Source organism: Prinia subflava, chromosome 3 (assembly GCF_021018805.1).
Source record: "Prinia subflava isolate CZ2003 ecotype Zambia chromosome 3, Cam_Psub_1.2, whole genome shotgun sequence".
NCBI classification, from domain to species: domain Eukaryota; kingdom Metazoa; phylum Chordata; class Aves; order Passeriformes; family Cisticolidae; genus Prinia; species Prinia subflava.
Window position 1 is genome coordinate 105,307,607 of NC_086249.1, and position 23,507 is coordinate 105,331,113.

The window sequence follows — 23,507 nt, forward strand, 5'->3', positions numbered from 1 at the left end:
TGCAGTTCAAGGTCAGTCTGTAAATTTGGGATAATTTGGGATAATTTGGGATAATTTGTAAATTTGGGATAATGTTGGCTTGAATCCCTTTTTGACACTATGGAGAAGGATGGAATTCACTTTGGATTACTCCCTGATGGCAGCTGTAAGATAAAAGTCTTAGAGACATCTCTCAGTGAGATGAAAGTCTCTCTAACAGAAGCCTCTCATGTTCACTTGGTCTAACTCGACTTTTATGAGGAGAAACAGATAAAGTTGAACCTTTGGGACAAGTTTGTGTGAACTTCACCAACTCCAGTGTGGAGTTGACACTGATGTCCAAAATAACTCTCATTTGTTCAAGAAGTGGACACTGCACTAAATCTTTGACAAACTTATCCATTTAAGTATTTAGGTCATGGTAAGACTATACAATTTTATTAAATAACACTATCTCTGCTAGCATCAGAAGTTGATAAGGGTTTTACCAGAGAAGTTTGGTTTCCTGATAAAGGAAAACCTTTTTTCTCTTATAAAAATTCCTAAAATGGTTTTAATAAGGCAGGTTGCAGGAAGGAAATAAGGACAAATTTAAAAAAAAAAAAAAAAAAAAAAAAAGGCTTTTAAATCTGGACCTTATAAAGAGCAGTCAGGATCACCAACAAGTCCAAGGTATCCAGGAAATAAAAAAGGCAAGAAAACCTTTAGTGTCCCACTGAAGTTTACACTCCCAAGAATAGCTTGGGATGGATGGAAAGACTCCAAACCCACTTTTTCAGCAGATCTTTTCTTTACTTTTGTACTGATACTGAGCTGGTGTGTTCCATGGAATGATGTGCTGTTTTAGGAAAGACTGCTGGGAAAAGGGAACTTCTGATGCAGTGCTGCTCCTGTTCCCATGCTGTGAAACAGCTCAACAGGAGGGTCCTGGGTGGGCTCTGACACATTCCAGGGGCTGCCCAGGGAGCTTTGGAGTGCCCATCCCTGCAGGTGTGACCTGGAGGTGGCACTGAGTGCTCTGGGCTGGGGACAGGGTGGGCCTGGGGCACAGCTGGGACTCCATGACCTTGGAGGGCTTTCCCAACCATTTTCCAAATGATTCTGCGAATCCCTGATCCAGCAGCCAAGGCCTGGAACTTGCCCTTTTTTGCTCAGACACTTTTGTCTGAAATATTTCATGGACAGTCAGCCTGAAGCAACTCAGGGAAAAGAGAAATTTGGCTTCAGGAAAAGTGCCATGGAATGCCAGAAGAGGGGATGGAGGAGGGGAAGACAAGCACCAAGAGCAGAGACAGAATTCTGTGCCTGAGGAACCTCAGCTGCTCCTGGAACAGAGCAGTGCCACGATGTTCAGCACAAGACAATGGAAAAACCACACAGAAACCAGGCAGGGTGGACAGAGCTCACCGGGAAAACGACTCAAAGGGATTAAGAAAATTAAGAGAGAAAATCATCAGACAAACTGCAAGTCACCAGAGATACAGCATTCATGAGCAGTAATTTTATTTACTAAGAGAGAAGCACTGAACATCTCTGAAGACAAGCACTGTAATTCACACTCTCACTTCTGCTTGTTATCATATAAGAATTCCAAAGATGCTGTCAATCCCATTTGGATGCAGGAAGCAGATCCTGCTGGGTACTTCCCGTGCTCCTGCCCTCAGTCCACCCAAAAACTCAAAGGGGATGGCAGAAGAATTTCACTGCTTTTTTCCTGCTATAAAGAGAACGTGTTATGCCCAATTTTCCAGTTGTATTTGAAGTCACTTTGGATTGTTAAAATACAGATGGACATTCAAAGGGATGGATTCAGCTATTAATGCATGAGCACTTCTGTCTGCTTTCCCCACTAACAGGTAAATAATGATCAACAAGATCAAGATTTAAATCGACAAGATTTAAATAATTTGGGCTACAATATTGTGTATCTGAATGGATGTGAAACTGGTCACCTATTTAAGTGGACAAGCAAGCATGGAATTTCCAAGAGAGTTTGGGATGGTTTTTAACATAACTGGCCCAGCTGGTGGTTGTGTGGAATAGAAATATTTTTTATGTCTCCTTTGTAGAGTAAGAAGAAAATGAAGCATCTTAACAATTCAGCATCTGGTATCAGGAGGTTCTGCTCACAGCTTATACAGTGAAAATACCTTTTCTTAGAAGTTAACTTTGGGAACTTCAGTTCGTCTTTCAGTTTGTCCAAAAAGGAAAAACACATTTTGTGTGTGCATGTCTATCTCAAAGCAATACAGAATTCCAGTGAAAATTCAAAAGTGAATGAGACAGAGAAAAAACCTCTATGTTGTATTGGTTTGTGGTAATGTTTTGGGGGAATGCACAGACAATTAAAAACTTGGGGTTTCTTAAGAGGTTTTAGTGTTTAAAATGGGTTTTTTTTCCTGTTGGGCAAGAGAAAGGAGAAACAAGCAACTGAGCAAATTACAGTCAGAGAGGTGCTGGCAATGACCTGGGAGAAAAAGGGCACGAGCAGAAGATAGAAAATTGTTTAAAAGATGAGGGAAAACTCGAGCAGGAGCAGAAGGGAAAAGAGAGCAAGAAGAGGAGCATCAGGAGAGTGGGAGCCAGAACTCATTCCCCGGCTAGGGCTGTGCTGGGAGCGCACACACAGCACTGGAGCGGGAACGCCGAGTTTGAGACAGCAAAAAGTCAGAGCCAGGAGGGGACAGCGAGGATGATTTACTGCAGGAGGGGTGGCAGCAATTCCTGGGAATGGTGCTCTCCATGAGGGGCAGCTCCCCAAGGCCAGCCTGCTCCTGCCCACCCACACAGCCCATCCCGTGAGCCCTGTGCGGCTGCGGACCCGAGCTGCTGCTGTAACCCGATGCCCGCCCCCACACACACCCCAATGTAAAAATATAAAATTATTTATTTCAGCCAACTCGCTCGGCGGGCCTGATTCACTGCCTGGGCTGGCAAACAGCTGTGCCAGCACAAAGCAGGTGGGAGCAGCAGCCCCGAGGGAGGGACGGGGAGCTGCTCAAGGGGTCACTGCCTTCAAAGAACTCCTCTTGCACTCTTTGCCTTGGAATAACTCTTCCAACAATCTCCCTCCAAGTGCTTCCATGATCTTCACATGAAGTGAACAATTTCCCTCCAACAATCTCCCTCCAAGTGCTTCACATGACAAGTTCCATGTGAAGGAACTTCCCATCAGTTTGCCAGCACTTGTAACAGCATCAGGTTAATGCTGGCCCTCACCCCTCGTAGATGAAATGCAAAAACAATTCTTCCTTTCCATCTTTATGCTTCTTTTGTATCAATTATTTTGAATTGGGAATAGGTACAGGTTTGGGGAGAGCAAGGCCATTTTCACCAGCCCCAGGAGAACACGGGCAGATCTGGGTGGGTGGAAGGAAAAAGGGGGAGAAAATCAATGTTGGTTGAGTTTTTCTCTGAATATCCTGTTCTTGCTCTGCTGCCCCTCAGCATCCTCTCAGCACTGGAATTATGTACCAGCCTGTGGCCTTAGCCCATTCTAGAAGACTGATCTGGGTGAAAAAGAGATAATGAAATCTTCTGGAATTTCCCCCAAATTTAAGAGGGTGTAGCCCCAGAAGCCCAACAATTCTAATCTTTATTCCCTGCCTCCAGTTCCTCTGCACCACCAGCAGTGTCTCAGGACTCTGTCACAAGTTTGGTCAGCTGAAACTACAACACTTTATTGTTTTATTGAAGACATTTAACCAATCTTCCCTCTAAAATCCAAGCAAACTCAAGCATGGAAAAAGGTGGGTCACACACCCAGTGGACACTGGCACGGGTAACTCTCTGCTCCTCAAAGTGGTCACTCCTTAAGGCTCAGAACTCAGCCCTGCCAGAAAAGTTGGAGCTCCTGGATTGATAAGATGGAGCTGTGGGTGTCCCACCCCTGGAAGTGCCCAAGAACATCCTGGGAAGGTGTCCCTGCCCAGGGCAGGGGGTTGCAATGAGACCATCTTTAAGGTCCCTTTTCCATAATTCCATGTTCCAGTCACACAAAGTGGGCAAATCTCATAAATGCCTCCTTCCCCTTCCAGATGAAAGAAGTTGTATAAAATGTCATATCTATTGAAATTTGTGTTTATTCATTGCACAGATGCTTCTCATGTGCACCAGGAGGAGAGCACAGAGAAAACAACCCACCCAGTCAATCCAGCTATCCCAAAACGACACCATTTACTGAAATACCCCATCACTTTTCCCAAAATTGAGGTATGCGGATCAAATGGGATGAGAGGTCGCAAATTAAAAATCAGCTTTTTTTTAAGACAAACTCTGTTTGGGAAACAACGAGTTCAAACCCTAATTCCCCCAAATTTCCAAGCAAATCCTAAATTCCTTGAGCAGACCTCTATGTGGATGTGCTGAGTCACTCTCCAACCTTAAGAGGCTGCTTCTCCAAGTTCCAGAGCACTCGGAATGCAAACTCCAGGCAAATGAAACTGCAAATGCACACAGCATCCTGCTATGAAAGCATCACACACAGAGCTCCTCCAGCTCAGCTGTGTCACCCTGGGACTTTGGGCACTCACCAGGTGAGCAAGGGAAATACAGGCTGGATATCAGGAAAAAGATTTTATGGGAAGAGTGATAAAGTGCTGGAATGGCCTGCCTGGGGAGGTGGGGGTGTCACCAGCCCTGGATGTGTTTAAAAGACTGGATGTGGCACTCAGGGCCATGGTTTGGGGTTTTGGGGCTGGGTTGGAATCGATGATCTTAAAGGTCTCCTCCAGCCCGGTGATTCTGTGACTTTGAGGTGTCACCCGGTGACTTTGAGGTGTCACCGAGTGACTCTGGGCACTCCCTGGGTGACTCTGGCCTCTCATTTCACCTTTTGGCTTTCACTCCCTCACTGAGAGCAGCTCAGGGAGTTCTTTATCTCAGGCTGTGTGCATGGAAAGCACACAAAGCTCTCTACAAGCTGCCAAAAATCCCTGAATTCCCTCTCTTCATCCCCAAGACCAGGAGCTCAGTGCCTTAGATCAGGCTGTCAATGGGATACAGAAAGTTTGGGTGGATGGGATTTTGCCTTGTGTTAGATCCCAATCACTGAAAAACTTTTCCATGGGATGCTGGAAAAATCCATGAGAATTTACTTGACTCAGATACTAAAATGGGGCATGAGAAACTCCCAAACCTACAACTAAGTGCAAGGTCTGGACAGTGATCAATTACTAACTTCACTTTCAAAAATTAAATTTATATATTTACTACATGATAAAAAATAGTTCAGACCACCAAAAGCAAGAGCTAATTCTCCCATTTTTGTCGGTACTTCAGTGCTGGACTTAGTTTGGGAATTTTTGTGGAATTCATGAATAAAGTCAAGTGTAACTCCACAGAACCAACCAAGACTGAAATGTTGGGAAAAAGACCATGCCTGCAACCTATGGAATATAATGCAGACCTGTTTTCTCAACTACATCAGAAGTTTATGTATTTGGCACTGTCAGGCTGGTGGTTCAGAGGTTTCAGAACACACATAACGACTAACACAAAACTCAGAAATTACATTTGAGCCCATTCTGTGATTTCTAAAAATGTATCTCGAGCTTCACTCTCACCTCAAACCACAGCTCTCAGATTCTTTTGTTCCATGCAAACAAAAATCATGCAAAGATGAAAGTTAAGATTTGTTTTTTAAAGTAGCAGTGGTCCAGAGGCAGAAAATAACAGCCAAGCAGTTAAAGAAACCTCATTCAGAAAATACCAAGGGACTTTTTTTTCAAATATGGAAGTCTGAACATCAAATTCTTCATCCCATATTCAAAGTCTTGTGCACAAACAATCACACATTCTCACATTTCAATAAAATTAGGTAGGAACTACAAGTCTCAAAATCTTAATGAAAGAGTGAGGCCAACACTTAGAAAATATTGGGTTATGTAGGCCTAGGATTATACTTCTGAGGTAGAAAAAAATAGTGATAAATATTTAAAAAATGAGCAATGACATGAGGAAGGTCAGTCAAGTCCCCCCTCTCTCTTAGCAGACTTTGGAAATACACATTAAAGGACAGTAAATAGAAGCTGAGGAAATCTTTGTCACACACAAACACAAAAAATTATCGACTGATCTCAATCAGAACATGTTCCTGATTTAAAAAAAATAAATTAAGAGCTCGAAGTTGTTACACTGGACAGAAAAGGGGGAATAAAAGAAAGGAAAAACCCCAAACCAACCACCTCAAGACAGGCACGCCCTGTGCCTCAACACGTGAGCCCACCATGAACTTCCCAGTCCCAGGAGGAGATGTAATGACATGAACTCCTCCAATGTGGTCCTGCCTTTATCTCCAGGTTTTTAGAAGCACTCAGAGCTGCCTGAGATGGGTTTTGTGCTGTGGATGCCCGGCCCAGCCCTGCCAGTCCCACAGAGCCAGGGCCCGGCCTGCCCAGAGCTCAGTGCCCATCTCTCCTTGGTGTTTCCAGCCCAAGGCACCACGTGCGCCCTCGGAAAATGTCACTTTGTCACACAGGGACATTCCTCCCTGCACACACCAAACACAGGGCTCGGGGGGCTGGGCCATCTTCTCCATTTCACTTCATTGTAACAGCCACGCTCAAACAGGTTTTTATATAAATCTGTTTGGTTTAAGTGGCATTTTCGTAAGTTTTGCAGGAGGGGGTGATTTCAAGATGCAACACTGGGACCCTGTGAACTGTCAGGAGAATTTGTTTTCTCATTCCTTGAAATAACTGGGTGCTGATTAAGAACATCCACCAGAAAACTAGAATTCAATATTTGCTTTATGCAGGTGTAATACAACCATTATACAAGAGTTACACAACTCTTTCTGTGCATAAGAAGAAGAGGGAAAAAGTGGGGTTTTTAAACCAGGCTTCAGAAGAGAGAACTTGATAACACCACAACTTGGCCAACTGGTTTTCCTTGCTTTATTAGACTTCTGCAATAAATTAAATGTAAATTTTCTAGCAAAAACTTGGGCTTGGGTTTACTGTGTGGCAGTAATGAAGTAAATGGGCACTGGATAGAACCTTCAAACTCACTTTTAGAAATCTGTGTCCAATTCTAATGGTTCCTTATAGGAGAAAAGCATTTCTGGTGCCCAGCACATGGAGCAGAGCCCTCTGGACTCCAGAATGAGACCCAAAGCAGTGAGAATTGTCAGCCAGCACCCAGGAAGGCAGTGCAGAGCCTCAGCTCCATCTGCCTCCCCCTGTGCTCCTGGATTTCTCAAGGTTTCAACACCGAGCTCATGAAGTTTTAAAATGTCCATGCTGTGAACATGACTCTGGTTAATTTGCCTCCGCAGAGATACACAAATGAATGTTCTGATGGGTCAGAGGCTGCAGGGCTCACATGGACGCTGCAACCGTGGAAAACACAGCTGAGAACAACCCCAGAACAACCCTGCAAGGACAAAGTATCCGCCTTCCTGAAGGGCCACATCAGAGGAACGATTCCCATTCACACCTCCAGACGATGAGTTTTAGACCTTCTATCATTAAGTTTTTGTACAGCAGAGTATCAAAGTACAATAATTACCATAACTCTCAGCCTTTTTATTTACAGAAGAAAACCAGAACCACAAACACACGGATTTCCCCAAGGCTGTCCTAGAAATTCTGCGGAGCAGCACGTGAGGAATGGACAGGGATGGCCAAGTCAGGAGATCTGACACAGAAAGAAACAATACTTACTCCATGTTGTAAATAGAAACCAAAACAGAAAGGTCTCTCATTAATACAACACCAACTCAAGCAATTCTTAATGGTCCTTGTACAAACTTTACTTGTATAACACAGTCTCTTACACTCTTTTCACTCAGACTTCAACTGAGTTGTTTGTGATGCTGTCTCTAGTGGAGATAGTTCAAAAAAGACATTGATTTCCTTCGAATTTAATCTTTATAGTTAATAAATATATACTAAGATTCTTAAAAATAATAAACCACTACAGAAAGTTTAAGGAGCTACAAGAGTCATCCCAAGTAGTAACTGGGTAGCTGCAGGGTGGTTACTACTACCCAGAGTTGCACCTACTACTGCCTCTGATTTTGGGGCAAAGATCCGGGAAAGTTTGGAGCCTTTGGTTAGAGCTGGACTTCAGCAAAAGCATAAAAACTCCGTCAGGGACAGAGACAGTGGGACCCAGGGCTCCCTCAGCAGGTGACAAGAAGGACACGGAGCTGTGGGGGCACACACAGAGGAGAGGTGGCATCCAGAGAGACTCGGGCAGGGGGAGAGGTGGGGCTGTGAGAACCTCATGGAGCTCAGGAGGGCCAAGGTCCTGCACCGGCCATGGGGAACCCCAACCACAGCCCAGGCTGGAGAGCAGCCCCGGGGAGGAGCTCAGTGTGCTCTTAGCCCAGAGCCCCTGCCCTGGGCTGGGAAAGGGGAATCCCACCCTGAGCCCCTCAGGTGAGAGCCCACCTGCAGAGCTGCCCCAGCCCTGCAATTCCCAGCACAGGGAGGACGTGGAGCTGCTGGAGAGAGCCCAGAGGAGGCTCCAGGATGAGCAGAGGGCTGGAGCAGCTCTGCTGGCAGGAAAGGCTGGCACAGCTGGCATTGCTCAGCCTGGGCAGGAGAAGCTCTGGGCTGAGCTCAGGGTGGCCTTGCAGGGCCTGAAGGAGCCCCAGGAAAGCTGCAGAGAGACAATTGCCAAGGGCTGCAGGGACAGGAGCCAGGGAATGGCTCCCAGTGCCAGAGGGCAGGGCTGGATGGGCTCTTGGGAATCAGGAATTGTTCCCTGGCAGGGTGGGCAGGCCCTGGCACAGGGTGCCCAGAGCAGCTGTGGCTGCCCCTGCATCCCTGGCAGTGCCCAAGGCCAGGCTGGACACTGGGGCTGGAGCAGCCTGGGACAGTGGGAGGGGTCCCTGCCATGGCACTGGATGGGCTTTGAGGTCCCTCCCAACCCAAACCATCCTGGGATTCCATGAAAAACTTGATTTTATTGGAAGACAGAGATCCATAGGTGCAATCACACACCCCCAGCATTTGCAGGAGCGCTCCCCTCCCTGCCCAGGCCCTGCAGTGACAATCTCAGGCTCTGCAGGCGCACTCTGACAAGGACAGGAACTCACCCCAAGTACAAGAGCACAGAATTCCAAGCTTAGGAACATCTGATGATGGTGGAAAATGTGCATTAAGCTGTTATTCCACAACACTGACCCAGTGTTTGTTGTATTTATGAGTAACTTCTATAGAAATGAAAACTACCAAGATCTTGTAACACTAACAAAGAAATCAATGTATTTCAAACACTAACTCTGGCACAGCATTACATTAATGCCTAATTATCCACAAGTTGGAAAGAATAACAATAAAGAAGCCAGAATCAGACATGATCCTGGAAAGTTACTGAGCTTCCAGTACCAATCACATTTTGAAAGAGTGTATGGAAGCTGATTTGTCTGTGACCACACACACCCCCTCTATGTATTTAGTGTGTAAGTCCTGTTAAAACTGCATTTAAAAACAAGAATATATGTGGTTATACAGCTGGAAGTAGGGCAAAAGCTGCAGTTACAAGCACACAGGGCAGAGATCAGTGTGGGGGAACTCACAGAGACCAGGAAAACACAGAACTGAGGAAGCACCACACATTCACTTCCCTGACAATATTTCTCTCCTCTTTTAACCCCTTCCTCGAGTTTTAACTCAGACTGATACCAGGGACACAAAACTGCTCCCTCTACAAAGGAGATGCTGGATGTTCCAACAGAACCACAGTAAATGAGTTGTTAGCAATTTATGGAGCTCACAGAAGCACAAATCAGGAGCTGAACACATACAGGGAAAGGAGATTTGGAAAGAAATGTGTTTGCAGTCAGGAAACCACAAAACCAGGGAACAACAGGTTTTTGGGACATTAGGATTTAAAAGTTTCACTGGAAGTTCAATTTAATCATTAGAATTATTTACTTATGCTTTTGTGAACTAGTCATCCTACTCATTTGATTTTTTCCAGTAACTCAACAAAATTCAGTTTAATTTTTTCCTTATTATTTTTTCAAGGAATAACTCTGCCATCAGACATCAATTTGTACATTTCCATCCCTCTCTTATTTCACCATCCAAACAGTTACCAAAAAGAAAGAGGAAACTTTTCAACACAAAGAGGTATTAATGTATTATTAACTATTCCTTTAACTGACTCACAACACAGTCTATTTTTATTTGCCTCTGGGGGAAAAGAAAAAGGGGGGGGAAGAATTCTGGGAGGCTTTGGAACTTTATGTAACATCAATTGAAAGCTTGGTCTCTCACAGCTGGAACAAAACCAACACTTAACAGTTAATTTTACTTTCATTTACTCAGTTTCACTTTCAGGTACCTGGTGCTACCCAGACCCTGGAAATGTTTACAAATAGGTGTCAGCTCGTGGTGTTTCAATTACAGAACCTTTTCCCTGCTTTTCCAAAATTCCCAGCTGGAATTCCACTGATTTTGTTCTCATAGAGGGGACTGAAACAGCACCAGGATTTTCCCACTGTATGGATGCAGGCAGAGCTGACTGGGAATTTCCCACATTTCCCTGGCCCTTCAGTGGGAATTCTCCCTGAAAATCGTAAGGACAGGACACTTTGGAATAAATGTGGAGTTGATGAAGCCAAAACCCTTCAAAGGAGCCTCACCAAGGGTTAGGACAAACCAGAGCCCTGTCCTGAAGGAATGAAATCCATTGGTAGCAGCAAAAGCAGCCCAGTTATTTTCCAGTTATTTTCCAGGGATAAATGAGAATCTAATGCAGAATTTTACCTTCCTTCTCCAAAGAGGAAAAGATGGATAAAACAATGGCTAATCACTGCAATTCTATTGGTATATTGTGTCACCTTGAAGAGCCAGCACTGGAGAACACAGTCAGAATATGTCTTTGTGGAAGTAACAATTCCTGGTTTTCCAAAGTTTCTCTGGTGTTTTTAAGCCATGCAAAGACTGCAGTTCCCATAAGCCTCCTCCTGAAGGACCCGTGGAGGTGAGGAAGGAAAGGAAGAGCGTTTCCCTTCTCCTGATTACTTCCTTCTCCCCTCAGAAGCTCACAAGAAAAGCAGTTTGCTCAGAGAGGTTTGTGGTATTATTTCAAATAGTCTTAGAACAAAAAAGAACTCTCACTGCATAAACATCAGTCTGAGCAGACAGAAAGTTATTACATAATTTTTGTGTAAATGTATTTCTTACCAACCTCTTAGTAAAGAAGCGATGGAACTGTAAACTCAACAAATAATGTATTGTACTCAGTTATAAAGACAAAAGTAGCAGTTCTCTGTAAATAATCCTATTCTACAACAACAGATCTATTTACAAAAGGATTTCAGAAGTTATACAACTGCCATAATATAAAGGTATCAGAAAGTTTAGTACTTCAGTGTGGAGAACAGCTCTCCAATGGCATTCAGAATGACCATGGAAAGGCTAAACAGATCCCAGGCTGCAATTCTCCCTCAAAAACACAAACCAGCACAACTTTCAACCTGCAGTCCCACAGCCACGCTTCAAAACACCTGAAACGAACAGGTTCACAGAGGAATTCCCAAAAGATAATCTAATTATAGCAACAAAAAGTGCCTCTTTTAGTACCAGTAGGTTTTAGTCTTCAAATCAGCACCCATTTGAGCTGGGCTGAAGCTGTGAAATGCCTGCACGGCAAACACAGGCTCTGTCTGAGTGTGTTTATTCTTTTCACATACCATCTGAGCAGGTGGTCCAGTTTCAAACATGACTTTAAGATGTGACACATGTAAGAAAGTCTGTCCTAATTAAATGTCACTTGAAAAGCTCCAACAAGGCACAGTTTTTCCCGGACACCGGTGGTGTTCTGCTACTTTGTTTCAACTACCAGGCAGTTTGCACATCACGTGCTAATTCCCAGTGTGCACAACCCCCCAGACTTCCAAAATGGATCAATTCCCGATAAATTCCCGATAAATTCCCGGTGAGTTGCTTCACACAAGGAAGGGAATCCTGCCCACAAAGCGGCCCTGGAAGGGAGAACTCTTGGCTGCTATTAGGTAAAATTATCCTTGTCACTGTCCAATGCCAAGTCCTAAATCCCCCCAAGTATTGATGCAGGGACTGTAACACTTGCTGCTCCCTGAACCCTACCTGGGAGCTTGGAAACAATATCAAACTCTTGACCTATTGCACTCCTGCCTCCAGAAAACCCTGCTGCCTCTTCAACTTTGATCAAGACAGACTTGCTTCACCCAAGGAATATTGCAAAGCCATGAATTAAACTCTAAGCTTCATGAACTTGGACGGAATTTTTAATTCACAGCGGAAAATGTAAATTTAACACTTCACACACATATTCTACTTCAGACTGCAAATAAAAAGTCTACTTCTAAATAATTCATGTAAGCCAAAAACATGAAGCGTAGCCTACAAAAGTATCTATATATACACACACCAAATATATATAGATAATAGTTAACAAATACCAGCTCAGAGTTATTTTCAGTGTTATTATTCTAATTCTATAAAGTATAATTAATTTTCCAAAAATATCCAACCTACAGAGGTTGGGGCTAGGGGGGGCGTGGAGAAAGAGAGAAACAAGTTTACCGAAACTTTTTAGGGCTACAGACTATTCCAAGGAGGGAAGTTAAATTCTGCTTGGTTACAGGGAGAGAACGAAAACACTTCCAGAAACTAAACGTTTGCTCATTTATCACCAGATATCATCTAGGTGTTCTTCAAGTTCACACACCTTTCTTGAGGAAAAGGGAAGGAAATACCAAGAAGATGATAGAAAAGTTGTTAACTTGTACAAATCCAGGCCCCCATGAAACTCCATCCACCTCAGTGGGACCGCAAGTACCTCCTGGCAAAAGTTAACAGCGCACTCTCATTCGGATTCAACCAGGATGGTTGTCAAAAACACGCCTGTCGATTTATTTTGGAGTCAGTGACTCTGTCTTTGTTGATTTTAAATAACAATAAATGTTTATTTCCCCCGATGGCTGTGGAGTAACAGGAGAACTAAGTAACAGCAGCAATCTAGAGACATGATCAAAGAACCCCTACGTGGTCTTTGGACGGGCTAAACCCAAAACTTCAAAGCCGACTGAGATTCAAAGCCACGCCAATTTCTAAATTTCGAATTCCAGGACTTTTAAATGCGTTTTGTGCTCCCGCGGCGGCAGGAGGGAACTCTGGCCACTCCAGAGGAGCACCAGTGTATCCCAGAAGAGCTCCAATTCCTCCAGCAACACAAAGCTCAATCCCTAAAAGGCTGCGGCCAGCTACTAAAATATGGAATCAGGGAATCATTAGTGATGGCAAAGACCTCCGAGATCATCGAGTCCAACCTATGGCCACCTTGTCAACCATGGCACCGAGAGCCACGTCCAGCCTTTCCTTAAAGCCCTGCAGGGCCGGTGCCTCCACCACCTCCCCGGGGAGCGCCCGTGTGTCCCTGCCTGTCCCTGTGCCTGTGTGTCCCTGCGTGTCCCTGTGCCTATTCCCAACGCTGCTCCCTCCTCCTCCCCACCCCCACCGAAGGGATGACAGGCACCTCGCTCAGGTAACTCCTTCCCCATCTCCCTCCACCTTCCCCACCCGCCCCACCGGCCCCTCACAGGTGCCGGGGCATCCCAATCCTCCCCTACAACAGGTGATGCTCCAAGTCCTGCCGCCCTCCTCGCCGCCAGCCCGGCCCGAGCCCTCGCACCCGCCCACCGCAGGGCGTTGCGCATAACACCGAGAGGCTCCGGGCGAGCTCCCTTCCTCCATCGCCGCTCCCAAGGCCCGGGAAGCCACAGCCGCGCTCCAAGGGGAAAAAGGCCGCGGGCTGCGGAGGGGCGGGCGGGGATGGATCCCGGCCCTGCCGCCGCTCCCGCTCTAAGATGGCAGCGAAGCGCTGCGGCCCCTCCGCCGCGGGCCCGGGCGAGGCGGCCCCGGCTCGTCCCGCGGTGCGGCGTCTCACTCACCCGTGCGGCGGCTTCTCCCGGGGCGAGGCCTCTCCCTCCGCGGGGCGAGCGCCGGGCGCGTCCTCCTGCTCTTCCCCGGGGGCCTCGGCGGCGGCGGCGCCTCCTCCTCCCTCGGGCCGCGGCTCTGCCCGCGGTGGGAAGGGGAGCCCGGGCGGCCCGGCGGCTCCCCGGCCGGGCTCTGGCTGTTCGCTGCCCTCACAAAATGGCGCGCGGTCCAAACCTGCGCAGCGCCCGGCGGCGGCTCGGCCTCGCCTCGGCTCGGCTGCGATCGGCGGCCTGAGCCCCGGCCGGGAGCGCGGGGACAGCGGCGGGGGGAGCGGGAGGAGCGGGAGGAGGAGGAGGAGGAGAAGGAGGAGGAGGGGATGGGGGGAAGCGCAGCGCCGTACCGAGCCCCCGGGAACTCCTCGCTCCCTCCCTCCCTCCCCCGCCTGCCAGCCGCTACCTCCTCCCCCTCCCTCCCTCCCCGCCCGCTCCTCCTTCCCTCCCTCCCTTCTTCCTCACGAACCGGCTTCGCTTCCCGCACCGCCGCCGCCGCCTCAAGCTCGGCCGCGTATCCTCGGCGGGACCCTCGGAGCGCACTTTTTTTGCGTCCCTTCTTTTCCTTTTCTTTTCGCGGTGGAGGTCGGAAGAAGGAGAAGAAAAAAAAAAACTTAAAAAATAATAGCCCACGAGATTCTGGCGAAAATGGAGCTATTTGCTCTTGGTTTTTTATTATTGTTTTGTTTTATTTTAAATTTTATTATATTTTTTAAATTTTTTTTTTTAAAAAAACCGACTGACAAAATGGCGGCGGGGGCGAGCCTGTTGCCATGGCAACTGTCAATCACCCGCGGCCGGGCGGGAGACGGCGCTGACGTGGGGAAGGCAAGGGCGGGCCGCGCTCGCCATGGCAACGGCTCCTTCCCCCTCCTTCCCGAGCCGTGCCCGCCCGCCCTCCGGCGTGTGACGGTGTCGGCGGCGCTGCGGGCCGGGATGGCCCCGGCGGGACGGGGAAGGGGAACGACCGCCATTCCCGGTGAGGGGGGACCCGGCGGCTGAGGCGGTGCCGGCCCCGGCCCGCAAGGGGCGCCGGGAGCGCGAGGCCGAGCCCGCCGGGGCTTCCCGCCCGCCGCCTGTGGGGAGGGACGGGGCCGGGCACGGCCCCCGAAAAACCCTTCAAAAAACGCACTGGAACGAGCCTGCAGCTGGAGTCTCGACCTGCTGAGGGAAGGCTCCCCTCCCCTCGGAACTGAGGGTCTTTCGTGACCCTCTTAAAAATATCACCCCCTAAAAACGAGTTGGAAAATGTGCTAAAATTCGTGCGATGTGGGAGCCCCCCCCCGCGGAGGCCGAGACGGTCCTGAAAAACCCTTCAAAAAACGCACTGGAACGAGCCTGCAGCTGGAGTCTCGACCTGCTGAGGGAAGGCTCCCCTCCCCTCGGAATTGAGGGTCTTTCGTGACCCTCTTAAAAATATCACCCCCTAAAAACGAGTTGGAAAATGTGCTAAAATTCGTGCGGTGTGGGAGCCCTGACGTGCTGGGGGAGTCGCAGGATTCTAGAAGGTTTCTTTCCCCTCAGAATTGCATCCGGAGGTCTTTCTCGTCCCTTCAGAAAATCAATCTATTCACCAAGAACAAGTTAAAAAACGCACTAAAAGTCACCCGATGTGGGAGCCTTGCTACCCTCAGCAAGGGTAAAAATATCACCCCCTAAAAACTAGTTGGAAAATGTACTAATATACATATATATATGTATACTATACTCCTTTGCCCTTGGAATTCCGTCCAGGGTTTTTTCTAATTCTCCTCAGAAAAACAAAAAAGTATACATATATATAGATGTGTGTGTGTATATGTATATATATATATATATATACATGCATATACACATATATTCCCCAGAAGTGAGCTAGGTGTGGGAGCCTCAAGGTGCTGAGGCAAAGCTCCTTTCCCCTCAGAACTGCATCCAGGGATCTTTCTCATCCCCCTCTGAAAATCAATATATTGCCCCAAAATGAGTTTTAAAATGCACTAAAAGTAGCTTGGTGTGGGAGCCTTGAGGTGCTGAGGGAATCACAGAATAAAAGGCTCTTTTCCCTTTGGAACTGCATACAGGGGTCTTCCTCACCCCCCTCAAAAAATCAATATATTTCTCAAAAAATGGCTTAAAATATGCACTGTAAGTAGCCCAGTGTGGGAGCCTCGAGCTGCTGACGGAAGGCTCCTTTCCCTTCGGAATTGCCGTATCGGTGCTTCCAGCCTAAATCTGTGACAGGGGGTTCTTAATGTATTTTTTTATTATTATTTTAAATTTCTGGAATGCCCACAAAGATCAAAAAGTAGAGTCTGGCCTTTATCTAATACTTTAATTCTGACGTGTGATACTTTAATCTAGTCATTTCAGTTCCCAGCCAGCCTCCTTGGAGAAATTAGGACATGTTACTTGTTCCATTTGCTTTTTCTTCCTGTTTTAATATTTTTTTATCTTGGCTTAAAAGGTGGAAATAAGCAGCCAAGGATTGGCAGAACGGATGCAGCCACAGCCAAAGCCCCTCGAATAACTGAAGTGTTGAGAATTTTACTTAAATTGTGTGATCACAGAATCCCAGAGTGGGTTGGGGTGGGAAGGACCTCAAAGCCCACCCAGTGCCACCCCTGCCATGGCAGGGACACCTCCCACTGTCCCAGGCTGCTCCAGCCCCAGTGTCCAGCCTGGCCTTGGGCACTGCCAGGGATGCAGGGGCAGCCACAGCTGCTCTGGGCACCCTGTGCCAGGGCCTGCCCACCCTGCCAGGGAGGGATTTCCCCCTGATATCCCCTCTAAACTTCTCTTTTTCAGCTGAAGGCCATTCCTGTTTGTCTTGTCACCCAGTCCCTTGTGAAAAATCCCTCTCCAGGGACAGAGGTGCACAGGGAAGAGCAGGGGGATGTTCACAGCCCAGGAGTGACAGTGAGGTGTTAGGTGAGTTGGAATTAACTCTGGAATTGCACCTTCCAGCCGTGGGAGGTGCCTCGGAGCACCATAATGCTCCTTTCTCATTCCCCTCAGCCCCAGAAAGATTTGAGGTCACTTGGAGCTGCTTTGGACACTTCTCCCGTTGACTCTGAGCGTGGCCAGAATGTGTTTTTGTCCTGGAAAGCAACACCTGAGGGAGGTCAGCCTGGAGAAAAGGAGGCTCAGGGGGGACCTTGTGGCTCTGCACAAGTCCCTGACAGGAGGGAAAAGGGAAAAATGAGAGGAAATGGCCTCAAATTGCACCAGGGGAGGCTCAGCCTGGAGACTGGGAAAGGAAATTTCCCTGGCAGAGTGGTCAGGCCTTGGGCTGAGCTGCCCAGGGAGGTTTGCAGTCACTGTCTGTGGGAGTGCTCAGGAGGAGTCTGGAGGTGGCCCTTGGGGACAGGGTTTGGGGGATGCTGGTGGGGCTGGGGTGGCACTGGGTGATCCTGAGGGGCTCTTCCAGCCTTGATAATTCCAAAATATCAAAGGCCAACCTCTGCCCAGTTTCTGAGTCAGGAAGAACAGCTCCACTCTGAGAGGAGCAAGGTGAGGTGTTCCATGAGGATTTTTCCACTCTAAAATCTCTTTCTGGTCTGTGTGAGGGACAGAATAGTTTCTCTGTTGCTAAGTGTAGGTAACTACAAAACTTATAGAAATTTGTTACACTGTTCACTGCATTACTGTAACTTCTTTTGGGTTTGGGGTTTTTGTCAGGTTTTGAGAGGTTTTTTGTAACACTTAAAAATATTACAGAGTTTTCAGGAGTTTGTGCATTTGCTCAGTCATCCTCTTCTTTTATTTTGCTGGCTATACCCAAGCTCTGGCACCTTGGGCATAGATAAAATGTCCTTTAAGAGATGATGGCATCTTTTTGAAATGTTATTTTTCAGCACAAACAACTAGATGTTTTCAGCTTGTTAATTTTATTTGGATAATTAATAACCTGCATGCTTCTTCCCTTGTACCAAAGTGTTCTCTTCAACATCCATTTCATTAAAAATCGAGGAGGAGGGTTCTGGTTGGACATCAGGAGGAATTTCTTCATGTAAAAGTTTGTCAGGAACTGAACTTGTGTTCGTGTTAAGGATCCTCCAGGCTGGGATTCCACCAGAATGCTGCCTCACCTGGAAACTGCACACAAGTTGTGAACTGGATGAAGGGAATCCAAGTTCTTGCTTATCAAAAATAAATTTATCAAATCTTACTCTTTTTTTTTTTATTATTTTCTTTAGGAAGGGAGGGACTGCCAAGACAGGAAAGACTTGAGAATCTTTTTTTTTTTTTTAATTCTCCATCACAAACCACCTGGTGTAGGTTTGCAGTACATGAAAACAAGAGTTTGTCCATTCTATATGAATTAGTGGACAGGCTTGTAAGAAATATAGAAATATTTGGGCTTCTCTTCCTAAGAGACCACCCCTTGGAAAGCAGAATATTTGGAGGCAAAAAGAACAATAGCAAGCAGAAAAACTGAGAAAAAATCAGAAAAAAATGCACATTAAAAATGAGGAGAGTGCAGGAATGAGATCTAAGAGAGAAAATAGTGTACAACAGGCTAGAGAAATGGAACAGATATAACAAAACAGGTGAAAAGAGAAAAAAATGGGACATATTACCCATAATCACACTCCACTACTACAGAACTGGAGTTTGGGTTCCAAGGCACAAGAAAAACCATCCAGTGTCACCCCTGCCAGGGGCAGGGACACCTTCCACTGTCCCAGGCTCTTCAGCCTGGAGAAGACGAGATTGTGTGGAGACCTCACAGGACTTTCCAGTGTTTGAAGGGACTACAGGGAAGTTGAGAGGGACGATTCATAAGGAACTGGAGTAACAGGACAAGGGGGAATGGGTTCCAACTGAAAGAGGCGAAATTTAGGTTAGGTGTATGAAGGAATTGTTCCCTGGCAGAGTGGGCAGGCCCTGGCACAGGGTGCCCAGAGCAGCTGTGGCTGCCCCTGCATCCCTGGCAGTGCCCAAGGCCAGGCTGGACACTGGGGCTGGAGCAGCCTGGGACAGTGGGAGGTGTCCCTGCCATGGCAGGGGTGGCACTGGATGGTTTTTAATACCCCTTCTGACCCAAACTATGATTGGTAGTGGAGTGTTGTCTTGGATTGAGAAATGTAACCAAAAATGTGTATTCTATTTTCATCTGTTGAAGCCGGGTGGGAGATATTGTTCTTTATCTCTTGTAACTCTAGGGGGGGAAGAGGGCAGATCCCTTCTGTTAATGGACACCTGATAACACCAGATAAGGCAGGGCCTCCTTATCTCTTCCTGCACCCATCCTCCTCCCAGGGACATCCCCTGTGAATGGGCCATTGAAGGCTCTCACAGGACTGATAACATCACCTCATCCCATTGGGAGATGCTCCACCCAGTGGGAGGAGCCAAAGCCTTTCCATGGGATAAAACAGCAATCCCAAACCCCAAAGGAGCCGTTCCCACTGGATTCCCAGAGGATCACTGGACCCTTTCCTGAGGATCATTTCTACTCCAATGGAGCCACATCTGTCACTCTGGGAGGACTCACTGCAGGCTGCTCCAACACCCTGACCCACAGGGTGTTAGGTTTGCATTCTGACTCTGTCAGTGGTCCTTTGTACTACTGCATTTGTCTTATTTAATTTTTACCCTTTTTTGTTGTTTGTTTCTGCTCCCTTCATTAAATTGTATTTCTGATTTGGAGTCTCACTGGTTTTGCTTTCAAACCAGTACAAGTGGGATTATGGGAAATGTATCCCACTGTTTCCCTTTTCAGCCTTCCTACGTGGAGCAGAGGGGCCCATTTGCCTCTTCACTGTGTGCTCTGGAAGGCTTCATTCCCTGATCCAACCTGCCCTTGTAGCCCTGCAGTTTTCCTTCTGGAGCCTTTCCATCTCTGCCTGAACTCCAGGCTTCCTTCACAGCACCCCGACTTTTCCAGGGCTCAACATTTGTTCTTTGGCTACAAGTTTTGATGTAGATGCTGTGTTGGACCAGCAGCAATTCCAAAAATCCTCTGTATCCCACTGCAAGAGGGGCCTTCTTACATCACCAGAGCCAAGGTGGAGGATCTTCAGGAAGAATTCCATCACAATACAGAAAGAAAGCTTCTGCTGTTGTGTTTCTCCACCAAAGCCACCACACAGCTCAGTTCCTTTGCTGGTGGGCCCCAACTCCAAGTGAAGTCCCAGCAGAAGTTCTCCTCCATGGGTTACATCACCAACACTTCCCAGAGCACCGCGGCAGCTCCCAGACAGCCTCAGTTCTAAATGGAACCATCATCTGGAGGGAGCAGCTTGTGTTTCGCCTGTCAAAAAGGTGCTGCTAAGTAACTAATGTGGTCCAGCTCTTTTTAGGCCAGAGGGGTTGCCATGGAAACCCGTTCGGATGGAGATAGATCGGCTTTTGAGTCATCATCAGAGCCGGCTTCGATAGTACCGGCTTTGGATTGACAGCCAGAGCTGCACATTGTGTAGGTTGGCACGCCTCTGGACCAGAAGGTCCTGGAACTGCTGCTGGATGAGGCTTGTTCCCAAAAAAACCAGTGCAGCTCCCCGAGTTCTCCCTGATACTCTCTGGAATTGTGTTCCTTGGTGTTCGCACTCAGGGTGGAGATCACGCTCCTGAGTATGAAAAGTTTCTTTTCCGGTTTAAAACATCAGGCAGGAATTTCTGGACATCAGGAGGATTTTTTTTTTTCATGGAAATGGTTGTGAAGTATTGGAAGGGGCTGCCCAGGGAGGTTTGGAGTTCCCATTCCTGGAGATGTCCAAGGAACACCTGGATTGGTGACAAGGTGGGCATGGGGCACAGCTGGGACTTGATGGTCTTGGAGATCTTTTCCAACCTATGTGAAAATCCTTCCCCAAAACCATGGAGTTTTCTGGGGAAGAAAAAGGCTGTGTTAGTTATCCAAGGGAAAATGCATACTTGGAAGTTGTATCCCAAAAGTCCTCCTAAGACCACTTTCCATGATAAATACATTTGTGGGAATGCAGAGCAATTCCTGTTAAAATCAGGAATTGTGATTCCTTAAAACTTTATAAATCAAGTGCTACAATGTCAAGTATTTCCCATCAGGGAGCTTCTGTACACCCTTAATTTCCAACTTTTAGAGGAATCTGGTTTCCCTGTGTTAGAAAATATGGAAAACAAAAAGAAAAAGGGATAATTTAATCATAAAGTTGCCCTCACATCCAAAAGGAGCAGTACAATGCATGGCTCTTTAAAAATATTTGGTTCTGCTGGCTGTGACATCACTGGATCTACACCTGTTCAATGCCCAGCTTTTGCTTCTCTGTCACAATTCCTGGAAGAGTGAAAACCTCTCCTCAATTCCATTAAAATCAGCTCCTTCGTTGGCCCCTTCCCTTTTCAATACCAAGTCCCTGCTCTCTTGTGCAGCAGCATTGGTGTCTTTGCTGGCCAAAATGAAAACGTGGTCCTCGCTGTCAGGAGAAAGCTCCTTGTGCAGCTTCCACAGGGATTCTGTTCTTGGAATTCCAGACCATGGTATTTGTGGTATCCTCACACAAATCCATTCAAGAAAGTTCTTAGAAGTATGTTCTGCTTGCTATCCACTTGATCAACCTCCTGCTAGCTAAGAAAAAGAAATTGTGATGAATTTTAATTTTTTTTTTCTGAAATTGTCACTTATGAAGCTTCATTAGGCTATGAAGTCATTCTTCAGCAGAAGAAGCAGTAGAAGCAGGAATGCTTTGTTGTCTGTTCCTTTTCCCCTCCAAGATCCTCTATCCCATCCCAGTTCAGAAGAAAGATGGGAGAGAGACTTTTTACAAGAGCATGGTGTGATGGGACAAGGAGGAATGGCCTAAAGCTGAAAAAGAGTAAATTTAAATTAGAGATGACAGTGAAATTCTTTATTGTGAGAGTGCTGAGGCCCTGGTACAGGTTGCCCAGAGAAGTTCAGTGCTCAGTCACTGCACAGGAAAGTTCTTCCTCAGGTTCAGGTGAAACTTCCCGTAACAGTTCAGCTTTTCCCAAAGGGAGGGTTTAGTGATGAGCCAAGATCAATCCTCCACCCAGCCAGAACTTCTCTGAATCTCTTTATTCACCACTTCTGCCCAAGGTGGGTCTGTCAGAGGTGGCTGAGCACTGTGAGGAGTAAAAAACCATTACAGGAGCTGAGGGTCTAATCAGGGAGTGACCCACTCGGAATTATTAACGCAGCATACAGAGTTTGTATTTTCTGCTGTGCACATAAACCAGAGGAGCTGTGTGCACCTCTCCTCCCTGTGAGGCTCATTCCAGCCCCAGCTCCCCGGGTGTCCCCCCTGCCAGCCCCTGGAGCTGTTCTGTGGCATCACTAATGTAGGCTAATTGCTCTGTGGGCCAGCACTCCTCTTTTGTAGGGCACCATTTTCGGGGCCTGCATTTCCCCTCCGCGAGCTATTCCAGGGAACTGGCAAGGCAAGGGCGGTGCTGACCTTCTGCTGAGATCCCTGCTGAAATTCCAGAGGGACCAGCTGGGCCTGCAGGGCCCAGTCCTGCCAGGATGGAGCTCCTGAAATAACTGCTGGGCAGGGCTGTGCTCCCAGGGCGGGGATATCCCTGGAGCATTCCCAGGGCAGCCTCCCCAGGCTGGCTGAAGCTCTGCAGAGGGCACAGCGCCACGGGCACCTGAGGGGGAGGCACTGTGGGCACAACCTGGAACTGCTGGGGAAGGAGAGTGGCACACAAACCATTGGGGCTGGAGCCAGCCCACTGTGCCACGGGTAAATCAAGGCCCCTCGGAGGTGAAAAAGGATGGAGGAGTCCCGACCTTACAGTTATCCAACCCCATCCTTTTAAAGAACCTTCAGGGCTCCCCATTCCCTGCTGTCACTGACTCCCAGCTGCAGAACTGCCAGGGTGAGGTAAAAAACAACCATGGAGAACTCCTGGCTTTCAGGTCTCAGGACGTCAGAAAACTTTGCAAAGGGTCCAGCACCCCAAAATCAAATCTGGGGTAGAATCCCGGAATCGGGTTTGGGTTGGACCATAAAGGAGTGGCAGGACAAGGAGGGATGACTTCAAACTGACAGAAAGTAGGATTAGAGGATTAGATGGAATACCAGGAACAACTGCTCAGGGTGGGCAGGCCCTGGCACAGGGTGCCCAGAGCAGCTGTGGCTGCCCCTGCATCCCTGGCAGTGCCCAAGGCCAGGCTGGACACTGGGGCTGGAGCAGCCTGGGACAGTGGGAGGTGTCCCTGCCATGGCAGGGGGTGGGAATGGGTGGGATTTAAGGTCCCTCCCAACCCAATCCATCCTGGGATTCTGGGATTTCTGTGTCATTCTGTGGTTCCGTGATCTCAACCTGCCAATTCTGAAATTCAGAATTTTGGAGAAAACCCCTCTGATCCCAGCCTTCCCTCACACCCTTAGCCATGGCCTGCAAGGACAGCTGGAAGCTGCTGCAGAGAGCCCTGGGTTTGGAGTCTGTGACACTTTGGAAAAGGAACAGCAAATGCTTGGAAAAGTTTCCCACTTCACACATGGCAGGGGTGGCACTGGATGGGCTTTGAGCTCCCTTCTAACCCAAACCATTCTGGGATCTATGATTCCCTGATTAAAAAATGGGTTTAAATTGGAACAATTGGCAGGCACAGGCAGCACAGTGGAAGATGAGGTGTGTTGCTTGTTTAAGTGGTATTTCATGAACAGTTCAA

The 23,507-nt window shown here is 47.5% G+C and overlaps 1 protein-coding gene across 1 annotated transcript in view; it reads right to left on the minus strand.

Annotated features, from left to right (window-relative positions):
- Positions 1 to 14,301, minus strand: part of DYRK1A (dual specificity tyrosine phosphorylation regulated kinase 1A) — a 73,036-nt gene extending 58,735 nt beyond the window's left edge. The window contains 1 exon segment of the mRNA XM_063393201.1: positions 13,874 to 14,301. The gene's annotated coding sequence lies outside the window, so the exon portion shown is untranslated.
- Between the last annotated feature and the right edge of the window lie 9,206 nt (positions 14,302 to 23,507).